A 10,368-nucleotide genomic window follows, 5' to 3' on the forward strand; every position below is an offset into this window, starting at 1 on the left:
GTTGTTGTAGTACCACAGTATTATGTTCTCATAAGACAGTATCACGTACAGTATCACAGTATCGTGTCCTAAATACATCATCAACCTGCTGTAACTGCTCAGTGAACAAGTCAAAAGACAAAATCTGTTATTCTGACAAAGAACAAAAACACAGCTGGTTATGAAACGTGAACACACGAGTGAGTCTGGAACCAGAGAAGGATTTAGTTTCAGATTTACCGTGTAATTGTCCACAGTCGTTGTAGTAGAAGTATCAGGCTCTTCTTTGGCTGTAATATCTGAGACTGACTGACAGGTTGTGATGTCGAACATGAGGAATCATCACTGTGATTAAACCTGAACTCTGGACTTTGATGTGATTCACTCACTTGAACTTTGCTCCTCATTTCGTTTGGTTTTATTTATTCTCTCTGTTTCTTGAAGTTAAAGTTTCATCAGTGACCAGACTGGTTCGTCTCCGCGGTCGTGACACTGACGGACACAAACAGAGGTCGTACACTTGACCCCCCCCCCCTCACTGATAATAACAAGTCGACTGGAGTCAGATTCATGATTCAGATCTGAAAACAGGCCTGAGATCAGAAAGTAACAATCGACGGCTTCACGAGACGTTTCATGAACTTTGACCTCGAGGATCCGGAGACGTCGCTCAGTCGTTCTGCATCTTTCTCAGGTTTGTTTGTGTCTGGATGGGATTTATTTATCTATTTATTTAGTCTCTTTGGTTGTTTTCATCTTTTGTTATGGTTACGGTTGCTAGGTGTTGTTTCCTGTCTCTGTGGTCGTTTTGCATCTCTCTCTCTCTCTCTCTCTCTTTTTCTCTCTCTCTCTCTCTCGCTGCATTCACACATGCACTGAACTCTGGGTAATATCCTGAAGTTTTCTTTGGCTTTATGATCTTATTCCATCTGTCGCCATTTTGCCTTCGTCGTTATGTGAGGATTCGTTAAAGTTTTTTTTTGTGGTTTGTTTGAATCGTTAAGATTCCGTTCTTTTTTTTTGCGGTAGTTTTGAACCTCGCTTGTCGTTAAGCTTCCCTCAGGTTTATGATCATTATCGCGGGTTTTTGCGTATCCGTGTCGACATCTTGCATCTTTTCCAGTTCTTGTGTCTGAGTGGCACTTTGGTTTTTGCTTCTCTGTCGGTCGCTTTGCTTCTTTTGTTGTTTTCACGCTTAATAATAGTTTTGCATCTTTTTGTATTTGATTGACTTTTTATATAGTTCACATAGCTTCCTTTATTTCTTTTTTATTTCACTGAAAAACATGTGACCTCAATGCACTTTTACTCCAAAACTGAAATATGAAAGTCTTTTCCTGACGTCAGATCTTTCCCCTGCTACAGTGTGTGGTTGTGTTAATGCGTTGTGTTGATGTGTTGTGTTGATGCGTTGTTAGACGTGTGTAACGGTGTGAACTGGGTCAAAGATCACACACTGTGCTCTCATGTGAAAAGTAAACAGTGTGACTCAGTGTTTCTGTCTCAGACTGTTTGATTTCCATCGCCCTTCATCTCTTCTCCTGGTTCAGTGACGTGTGTTTTTCAGCTCGGAGCAGTTTGGATTAAAGTTACTGATCCTGCAGCTTCGTGCTGTTCAAACAATCTGCTGCTGTATTTTAGAAATGTGACCGTGGACATCAAATAGACTTGTTGTTGTGATGCAGAGCAAATTAACTGGTTAGAAAGAATTTAAAGTAGTATAAGTAGTATACCAGTAATACAACTGATGAAGTACAGAGTCAAAGTTTAACGACGTGGATGAAACGGACTCATAAGAAAACTGGTTGAGATCCGATTTTAAAAATCTTAAAAATAAAACGAAATAAACAGAAAAATGACGTCAGATTTTAAGTTTATGTAAAAGCTGCTCCATCAAAGTTTCTGCAGAAGATTCATTGTTTCAAAATAAAGTGTCTTCCCTGGTTCATGTTCATCTGATCTCAGCGTCGAAGTCACTGCAGCTTATCTGAATATTTTCCCTTTGTTTGAGTTTGACTGGAATTCTGCTGCAGTGACCCAGTTTCCCCCCCAGGGCACATTAAAGTTTCATTCAAGTTTCATCTCACACACACACACACACACACACACGCACACACACACACACACACACACACACACACACACACACACACACACACACACACACACACACTTCCTCACTGCTTTCTAACCACAGGACAGAACATGCAATCTGCATCAGCAGGAAGAAGTTCAGGGGGAAGTTTATCATTTCAAACAAAGAAATCATAATTAGTCATTATTATTAGTAAGTATTATTATGAATAGTCATTATAGTTAATGACTTCCCGCTCCAGCTGCCTCTCGTTAAATGTCAGAGGTTAATTTATTACCAGAAAGTAAAGTAGTGGCTCAGCTTTTATCTCACCTTCATCTTTCTGCAGCTGATTTCCCGTCTCTCTGTTTCCTTCTTCCTGAGTCTTTGGTACATTTCACAAAGATGCCAAAGATTCCAGTGTAAACTGGTGGAGTGTTCAGTTGTGGTTATTCAGTTATGTTGCAGATCCAGGAACGTTCTAGTGTTTGTTATCACTGTTTATTTTGCATTTGTTGAACATTTCTAAAAAAACCTTCCAGTATCAAACTCACCTCTGTCATAGAAGTGATGTGTTCACACTTGTCTGTATCAGTTGGTGGAAGGACGTGTTGAAGTGTCGGGTTTACAAATTCATCTTAAAGCTGCAGATTGAGTCAGATTCTCTCTGATAACCGTGAGCGAGAAAATATATAGTTTCTTTATTTCACAGTTTATTCATGATTGATTGAAGCCAGCAACAGTTTGTGGACGTGGTTTATTCTCTGAAACATTCTTCTTCTCTGCACCTTCACAGCTGCAGTTTAACAAAGTGACACAAACAAACCTCGTGTGAACTTTTCATCTCTTTTGTTCCATCTCCTCTTTGCTGCAGCAACTTTTTTTTTTTTCCCCCTGCAGGGATAATTAAAGTTTCAGCATCGCTTTCACAGAACGAGCAGGTTCACACAAGTTTGTTCTGCATTTCAGAAGAGCGGTTTGAGGCAGAGTGATCAGACACACGAGCCGGGGCTGAGGGAACCTGTGTCAGCGACTGATGATGGCGCTGGATTGTTCCCAGAATCCAAAATGTTGGTCAGTCTTGATTTCTCAATAAAGAGAAAACCACAGTTACATGTTTACGCTCAGATTGTGCAACACAGCATGAAATTACAAAACCTGAATGCATCCTGTTGTGTGTACGTGTGTGTGTGTGTGTGTGAGCAGAAGCAGAGAACAGGAACCAGCATCATACGTGTTGACCGCTGGATTTTAACGTCATCTGTGGTTTCGTTTTGAAAGTGGACGTCATTTGTGTGGACTCGACCTCTGTCACTGCGAAATCAGCAAATTTAGACACTTGCATCATCAACGAGGTTCTGACTGAGACGACTGGAGAGGAGGAAAATTATTCAAATTTAAGATTCAGGAAAACAAATAGAAATGTAAGGAAACTGAGAATGTGTGTGTGTGTGTGTGTGTGTGTGTGTGTGTGTGTGTGTGTGTGTGTGTGTGGATGAGGAAACAGCTTCTGGTATTTTCTGGCCCTGTGACAGTGATGAAAGGAGTCGAGTGTGTTTCATCTGTCACAATCGATTCTGCCAACGTGGCCGTAAAAACCTGATATGAAGCAACAAAGAGCGAGTTTACCGTCAGTTCAGGTCAAAGGAATCTGCTCGGAGATTCCTGGTTCAACAGATACAAGCTGTTCACAACGTGTTTGCTCAGCAGATCTGCTCTGGGATCAGACCTCATTCTGCAAACACGGATCGGCACATGTGTTTGCTGCGTGTGAGCGTTGTGTGCACAGACACCAGTTCTGAAATCTGTAAATACACAGATCAGTGACACATCGATGTTTTCAATGCACACGATGTGGATCATCGGTTTATTGAATTTATATTATATGGATTTAAGTTTTGAAGTAATAAACCTGAAGGTAAACAAAGAGAAAATGAAAGAAGTGAGAATAAGTGTGTTATAATATAAAATGTACTTTATCGTCCCAAAGGGGAAATTTGCTTTGGGCGCCGTCAGCCGTCAGTTTCACTTGTAGTAAAAGGGAAATGTTTTCGTCAGCATTTGTAAGTTTGTTCCTTAGTTTGTTGGCAAGATTTCACAGAAACTACTCGACCGATATCTGTGAGATTTTGTGGAGGGGGGGGGGGGGAGGATCCGGTACAGGGGTCGGATGTTGTTGATCTCTCAGATTCCTCACACGTGGATCTAGTGAATCTCTGAGAAATGTGGAAAAACGTCTTTTCTCACCGTGTTAGAGAAAATCTAAATGTGGTGGGTTCTTTCCCGATCCAGTCCACATCCTCCCCCCAAGTCTCGGTGCAGTGTAATTTGGTGGAAAGTTCAACTGTGGTTAACGTTGCATATTAAAAACTTCCAGTATCAAAATGACCTCTGCCACAGAAGTTATGTTTTCACCCGTTTCTGTGTCGTTTGGTGAAAGATTGAACAGATCCGATAATCGAGTCGGTGTGAGACCAGGTTCACTCGTTTCAGTTCCAGAATCACTCCAGTTTGTTTTGGTCCAGATCTGTGTCAGGGTCGTGTTTGTGTTATTGCAGCTGAAGCTAACTTTAGCACCACGGTGTAAATATAGCTGCTCGGTGACGCAGTCTGTGACGTGGAGGTTTTGGGAGCGTCGACCTCATGGTGAAGGAACGCAGCTCGGACCGATGATACCACGTCGTGAGAAATAGTTCTGCCTCTCCTACATTCCTCCCTCGGCTCTCACTGCATCCTTTCTTTCCTCCACTCAGACAACACTTGTTCTCTTTCCTTACTTGTTCAACCTCTTCTCACTTCCTTCACATCTCCTCTTTTCTCTCGTTTCACTCCCCTCTTCCATCCTTCCCTCCCTCCGGTGCATTACTCTCCCAACATGCTCGGGCTGCTCCAGTCACAGTTATTTATAACCACTTACCTACTTCACTTGAAGGTGCTTTGCATCAGTTCCTTTTAATTGTCGTGTGTTCAGCCTGATTCTCTGAAAGATCTTTATCTCCGTCAGACGAGTTTGAGTTTGTCTGCTCGTTTGCAGGATTATCTATAACTGTAGGTTTCTACGTAACTTGGTGGATGGATGTGGAATGAGTCAGGGAAGAACTTCTTCAAGTTTGGTTTCTCAGAGAATCGTTCGTGGATCTCGATGAGAAGAATCACACACGTTTACGGGGACAGATATTTACGAGTGAATTTCATTGTGGTTTCATGAGGAGGATCTTGGCAGAGATGCGAGCTCTGTTGAGCCACGTTCTAGTTTCAGCTTGTACAAGTTGTTCCGCAGCCTCGTGATCCAGATTCACAACAACAATTCATCTCTGACGCTTCCACCCAGTTAACTGGAAAACGTTTTTGCGAAATCTTGCTCACGAACACACACAGAAAACAAAAGCACAGGACATTTCAGAAGGAACGAGACAGAGTTTCTCTGTAATTTGCGACGAATTATCCAGAGACACCAGTGGACAAAGGAAAATATTAAGACCTTAATTAACACCTATTTTAAAAAGATATATACAGGTTGCACATGTTTGGTTAGGTGCATCATGTTGGGCTGCAGCTGGAATCCAGCCTCTTAATAGTTTAAGTTATGACTCATCGTTGTATTTTCACTTACACAACTCGTCGTCATCTCGTGTCGCGCTGCCGTCGACGTCAGAGCGACAACAAAGCGAGAAGCCTGCAGAGCATCTGTGGAATGAAAACCTGTCGGGGTTGATCCTCAGAGGAATGTGGCTTCGGTCATGGAAAACACTGAACGATGAAAGTGTCCCATCGTTCCGCAGAAACCGAACATTGTGAAGTTGCAGCGTTGAGTTTTGTCTCAGCAGCGGCAGGAAATCAACATGAGACAAATCTGTGGACGTTTCTCTTTCACGTTGTTCCTCAGCTGAGCTGAAGGAGTTTGGGGTTTTTGAACCTGCAGCTGTCGAAGTGTGAGTCCTGAGATCACGACTGGGATCCTCTGACACAAAACCTGAAACGAAAGGTCGAAGAACGGCACTGGACTGAGACTCTGTCAGAGCTGCTGCACCCTGGGAGATAATTGGACCAATTTCTGACTGTTTGTATTCCCCCTTCGATAATCGCAGGGGCGTGTGAGGCGTTTACAAAATATCTTAATGCTACGATGAGTCGGAGCCTCCTTGATCTCGGATCGTAAACATGTTGGATCTTTATGATAATCAGCTCCGACAGAAACCTGCGTTAGCCGGTGAGAGCGTCACCAACCGGATGCTAGGTGTTTGTACGGCTACGAGGAAACTGGGTTTAAGACTTAAAGTGCAGCCAGCCACCAGGGGGCGATCGAGATTGTTTGGCTTCACTTTCGTCCAACTCTTTGTGCAGAACTTTTTGAGAGTTTTGCTGGTTAACTTGAGCCGCCCACTTTTTAATACTTTGACATCAGACAAACAAATAAATCACAAACACACTTAGATTCATGCAAAGTGTGAGTGAATGTTACCACTGGCTTTATTATGGATTTCCCATGATTCCTCTGCACAGCTGAACCCGTTCACTGTGTGAAAGCTGATCTCTGCTCAGTCTGCTCCACTAACTCCCTGTGTTTATGTTTACACGGCTGTTGCTATGGCGACAACAGCTTCACGCCCTGCGGACTTCCACCTCTGGCATGAGGACAGACAGAGGGAGGGTGGGAGAGACAGAGGGTGTGAGAGAGAGAGAGACAGGAAGGAAGAAAGGAAGGGAAACCTCTGCAGGGGCCGCGTCCCATTCTGAAGAGTTTACATCCTCTGCGTCTGTGATTCTTTCCTCTGATCTTCTCTGACTTTCAAATGTTAAAGAAACTTTTAATTCACAATATTCACGTTTTTTTTACTCTGGAAACATTAAAATCCCGATAAGTGTATTTCACGTTCCTCTATAATTTACTTTTTACAAAATAATTCACTTTTTTTTTTTTTACAAAATCTAAGTTTTATAAGGGAATTTAACTTGGAAGGTAAGTTGGTCATAAAAAAAAAAAAAATAAATAAATTATTGGAAAAGTTCCCTGTGACCTTTATTCTCAAGTCCGACACAAACAAAGTTTTCTTTTCCTCCTTGAACTCACTCGAATGTTAAATATCTGCAGATTAGGAGTCAAGGAGACGTAACGCTGCTTTGGAACCGGACGTTTCCCAGGATTCCCGGGCCCTCGAGGCCTCGGCGCTCTGGACGTGGCGTCACATCCTCGGCGGCTCTGTGGGGATATTTTTAGATCATGTGTACACTGGTTTTTGTGGCCTTGGCAGCTGCAAAACACACACACACACACACACACACACACACACACCCAGGTTCAGGTATCAGTGACGTCAGAACACTGGTTTTAATTTGTCTCATACGAGAAGCTTTGAAAAGACGTGACATCACTGCGTGGATATTTATAAAGTTACCCTGTCATCGTGTAAATAGACTCGTAGTCATAGATGACATTTCATGGCTGCTGTCTAATGTTAGCGTGCGTGTATTTATATTTAAACATTCACATACTACCACGTACAAAAATGGACAAAATGTCAAACAGAGGCTTGAAACCTGCGTCTCACTAACACACAGAGACGTCACGTTGGGTCGACGTGACTCAAAGACACACGTCCACGAAATGAGGAAGTGAAGGTCTCAAAATATACAAATTCAAAGTTTAGATTCTATTCACAGTTAATATTTTACACATACTCCGTCTCTGTGACGAAGAGGAATCAGTCGTCCTCCGTCTGACGCTGCGGTTCCCTCGTTATAGTTAAACTTTAACTTCTCGTGATAACACTGAAGTCACATCTTTGTTTTTTCGCTGCCGTGTCTCCACCCATGACTCAGCGTGTTTGTCTTCACTCTCTCCCGGCAGCAGAAAACAGATTCTGTTTGGTTCCTTTGTTGTTGTTTTTTTTTTTTCCTCCTTCCTTTTCTGAAATGACGCAGCAGGTTTCAAGCAGCACGGCGAGGTCACACGTGACCCAGTGTGTCTGTAACCTCCTCATTTCATAACACGGCTTCACCTCGGCTCCACAAACCGTGAGTCATCACACGTCAGCGTTTTTCTACAGTTGATGAAATCTTGCATCACTTCATGACATTTCCATTTCATCAGTAATTCTCATCCAGAAGACTTGAGTGTGTTTGAATTTAAAGTAGAAGCAGAAACACAAACTTCCTCAGTACTTCATGGAAAAGTTCAACAGCTCAGGTTCCCCTTGAACTGGAAGTTCTACCCAACTAGCTTGTGTTGAAGTGTCGTCGAGCGAGACACAGAAACTCTAATATGAATGTGGAAGTAAAAAATTATAATAATACAACTTTATTTAAAGAACACTTTTCAAAACACAGATACAAAATAACTCTACGAGGTTGAAACGGGATTTAAAGACTCGAGGACTAAAGCAAATGAGATCAGGGAATAAAAATGATTTAGAAATAAAACATTCAAATATGTTTTAAATGCTTTTTAAGAACTGATTTAAGAAAAAACATTGATGGTCTTTTATTAGCAGCCTTTTACAGAATCTCTTATTTGGAAGAAAAAAAAGTCTTACTACCACAAATAGAAATATACAAATAATGTAGTAGAAATATAAACATATATTTAAAATATATTATACTTAAAACTGGCTATTAGCGTCAGGGTATTATTCATCCATCTCTCTCCCTCTCTCTCCCTCTCTCTCTCTCTCTCTCTCTCTTTCTTTCTCTGGTCCAGTCCGCTCGCTCAGGTGAGGTGATGACATCACCTCTCCGATCGGCAGTGTGACCTCAGTCTGTGTCATCGTGAATTCCTAACGAGGGATCTCACGTCGTCCAATCAGCAGAGGCCTGGATTATCCGGTAACGAGGCCTGAGTGCGAGCAGCCAATCAGGTCTCAGGACACAGATCACAGCCTGTAGTGGCTCAGTGGGAATCAATAATGTAGACACACACACACACACACACACACACACTGTACTACCACTGCCGTAGATGAAAGAGAAGGACACGAGACACAAACGGAGAAAAACAGTAGTGAAAAATAAGAGGATGATGTCAGTGTTATTTTCCCATGATTCATTGCCAGTAGCTGTGAGTCACCGTGGTACAGCGATGTGAACTCAGCGTAATGGAGTCCAGTTAATTCACCTGTCGTTCTCATCCTGTGTCAGCTCTGATACAACAAACTGAAACCGGAGCTGACGCCTCATTTTCGCTCTTTAGCTTCTGATCACTTTGTTTTTCTGCGTCGAGGCCGAGCTCCGTTTGTTTTCAGGTTCTTCTGTGGATTTGTCGTCTCCGTCGAAGAGGTTTTCACTTGTTTCACTGTCTGATATTGAAAACTGCTGCACATGACACTTGGTGGAAGAAGGGGACTCGTTGTATTTGGTATCCGGATGAAAACACGTCTGGTGAATCTTGATGTGGTTTCATCCTGAGACTTGGTGGAGAACTCTGGATAGAAAGAGTTTATATAGAGTAAAGAGTTCTGACGGAGTTTTAGTTTCATCGTGTGTCGTCTCGCTGCAGGAGTGAGCCAAGAGGACTCCGAGGATTCCAGACAGTGGGATGGATTTGACCCCGTCAGAGTTTGTGGTTCCATCTGCAGCAGTTGAGGCAAAGAAATCATTTTCACTGCTTCTGCGTGAAATCAGAAAACACAGTGAAAGTGAAGCCAGGACGTGTTTTCTGTGCGACGCAGCGGAGGTGGTGACCCCGTCAGCTGCAGTGGTCGTAAGAGGGATTTTGTTGCTCGTCATCATGACTCGTGAACGAAACTTGAACTTTTGGAAGAAGAAACTCAGGGGAAAGTTTCAAGAGCTGAATCGAGACAGGGTTCACATACCAGGTGATTAAATCCCCTGTTGCCAGCAGATCACGTGACCTGAGTCTGTGGCTCAGCAGGTTTGACAGAGGAAGCAGAGCTGCTGATTGTCCTGGTGGAAGTGACGCTGATATCACACAGGAGCCGACTCTTCATTGTTCCGTGTTCTATTTTTAACTTTATTGGAGGGGGGGGGGGGGGGGGGGGGAAACAGTACCTGTTTCATTTTGTTTTCTTACATTTTTAAAACGGGTCGGAGGGTCAGACGTGAGCGGCATCACGCAGCCGGCCCCTGATAACAGACCATCGTACCGGGGGATTTCCAGCTGCCACAGACGATCGGTGGCAGTGGAGCCACAACAGAAGGGTTCGAACAGTGACACGCAGTCATGTGGTGCAGGAAGAGCTGAACCTGTTTATGCTTCTGCTGAACGTGACTGCTGCTCTCATGGAAAACTGACTCACACAGTTACTCAGCAAACAGAGGCCTCTCTTTGTGGCACAAGGCGTCCATTCTGCCACTCACAG

General features: G+C 43.1%; 2 long non-coding RNA genes across 2 annotated transcripts; one reads left to right on the forward strand and one right to left on the reverse strand.

The window, feature by feature from the left end:
- The first annotated feature begins 535 nt into the window (after positions 1-535).
- Positions 536-3,395, forward strand: LOC138405616 (uncharacterized). The gene is made up of 3 exons (XR_011239411.1): positions 536-673; positions 3,023-3,127; positions 3,260-3,395. It is a non-coding gene; the product is annotated as an uncharacterized lncRNA (long non-coding RNA).
- Positions 3,396-6,492: 3,097 nt separating this feature from the next.
- Positions 6,493-8,075, reverse strand: LOC138405615 (uncharacterized). The gene is made up of 2 exons (XR_011239410.1): positions 7,733-8,075; positions 6,493-7,305 (listed from the first exon to the last, which is right to left on the reverse strand). It is a non-coding gene; the product is annotated as an uncharacterized lncRNA (long non-coding RNA).
- Between the last annotated feature and the right edge of the window lie 2,293 nt (positions 8,076-10,368).

The sequence above is a fragment of the Paralichthys olivaceus genome, chromosome 19 (assembly GCF_024713975.1).
Source record: "Paralichthys olivaceus isolate ysfri-2021 chromosome 19, ASM2471397v2, whole genome shotgun sequence".
Taxonomy (NCBI): domain Eukaryota; kingdom Metazoa; phylum Chordata; class Actinopteri; order Pleuronectiformes; family Paralichthyidae; genus Paralichthys; species Paralichthys olivaceus.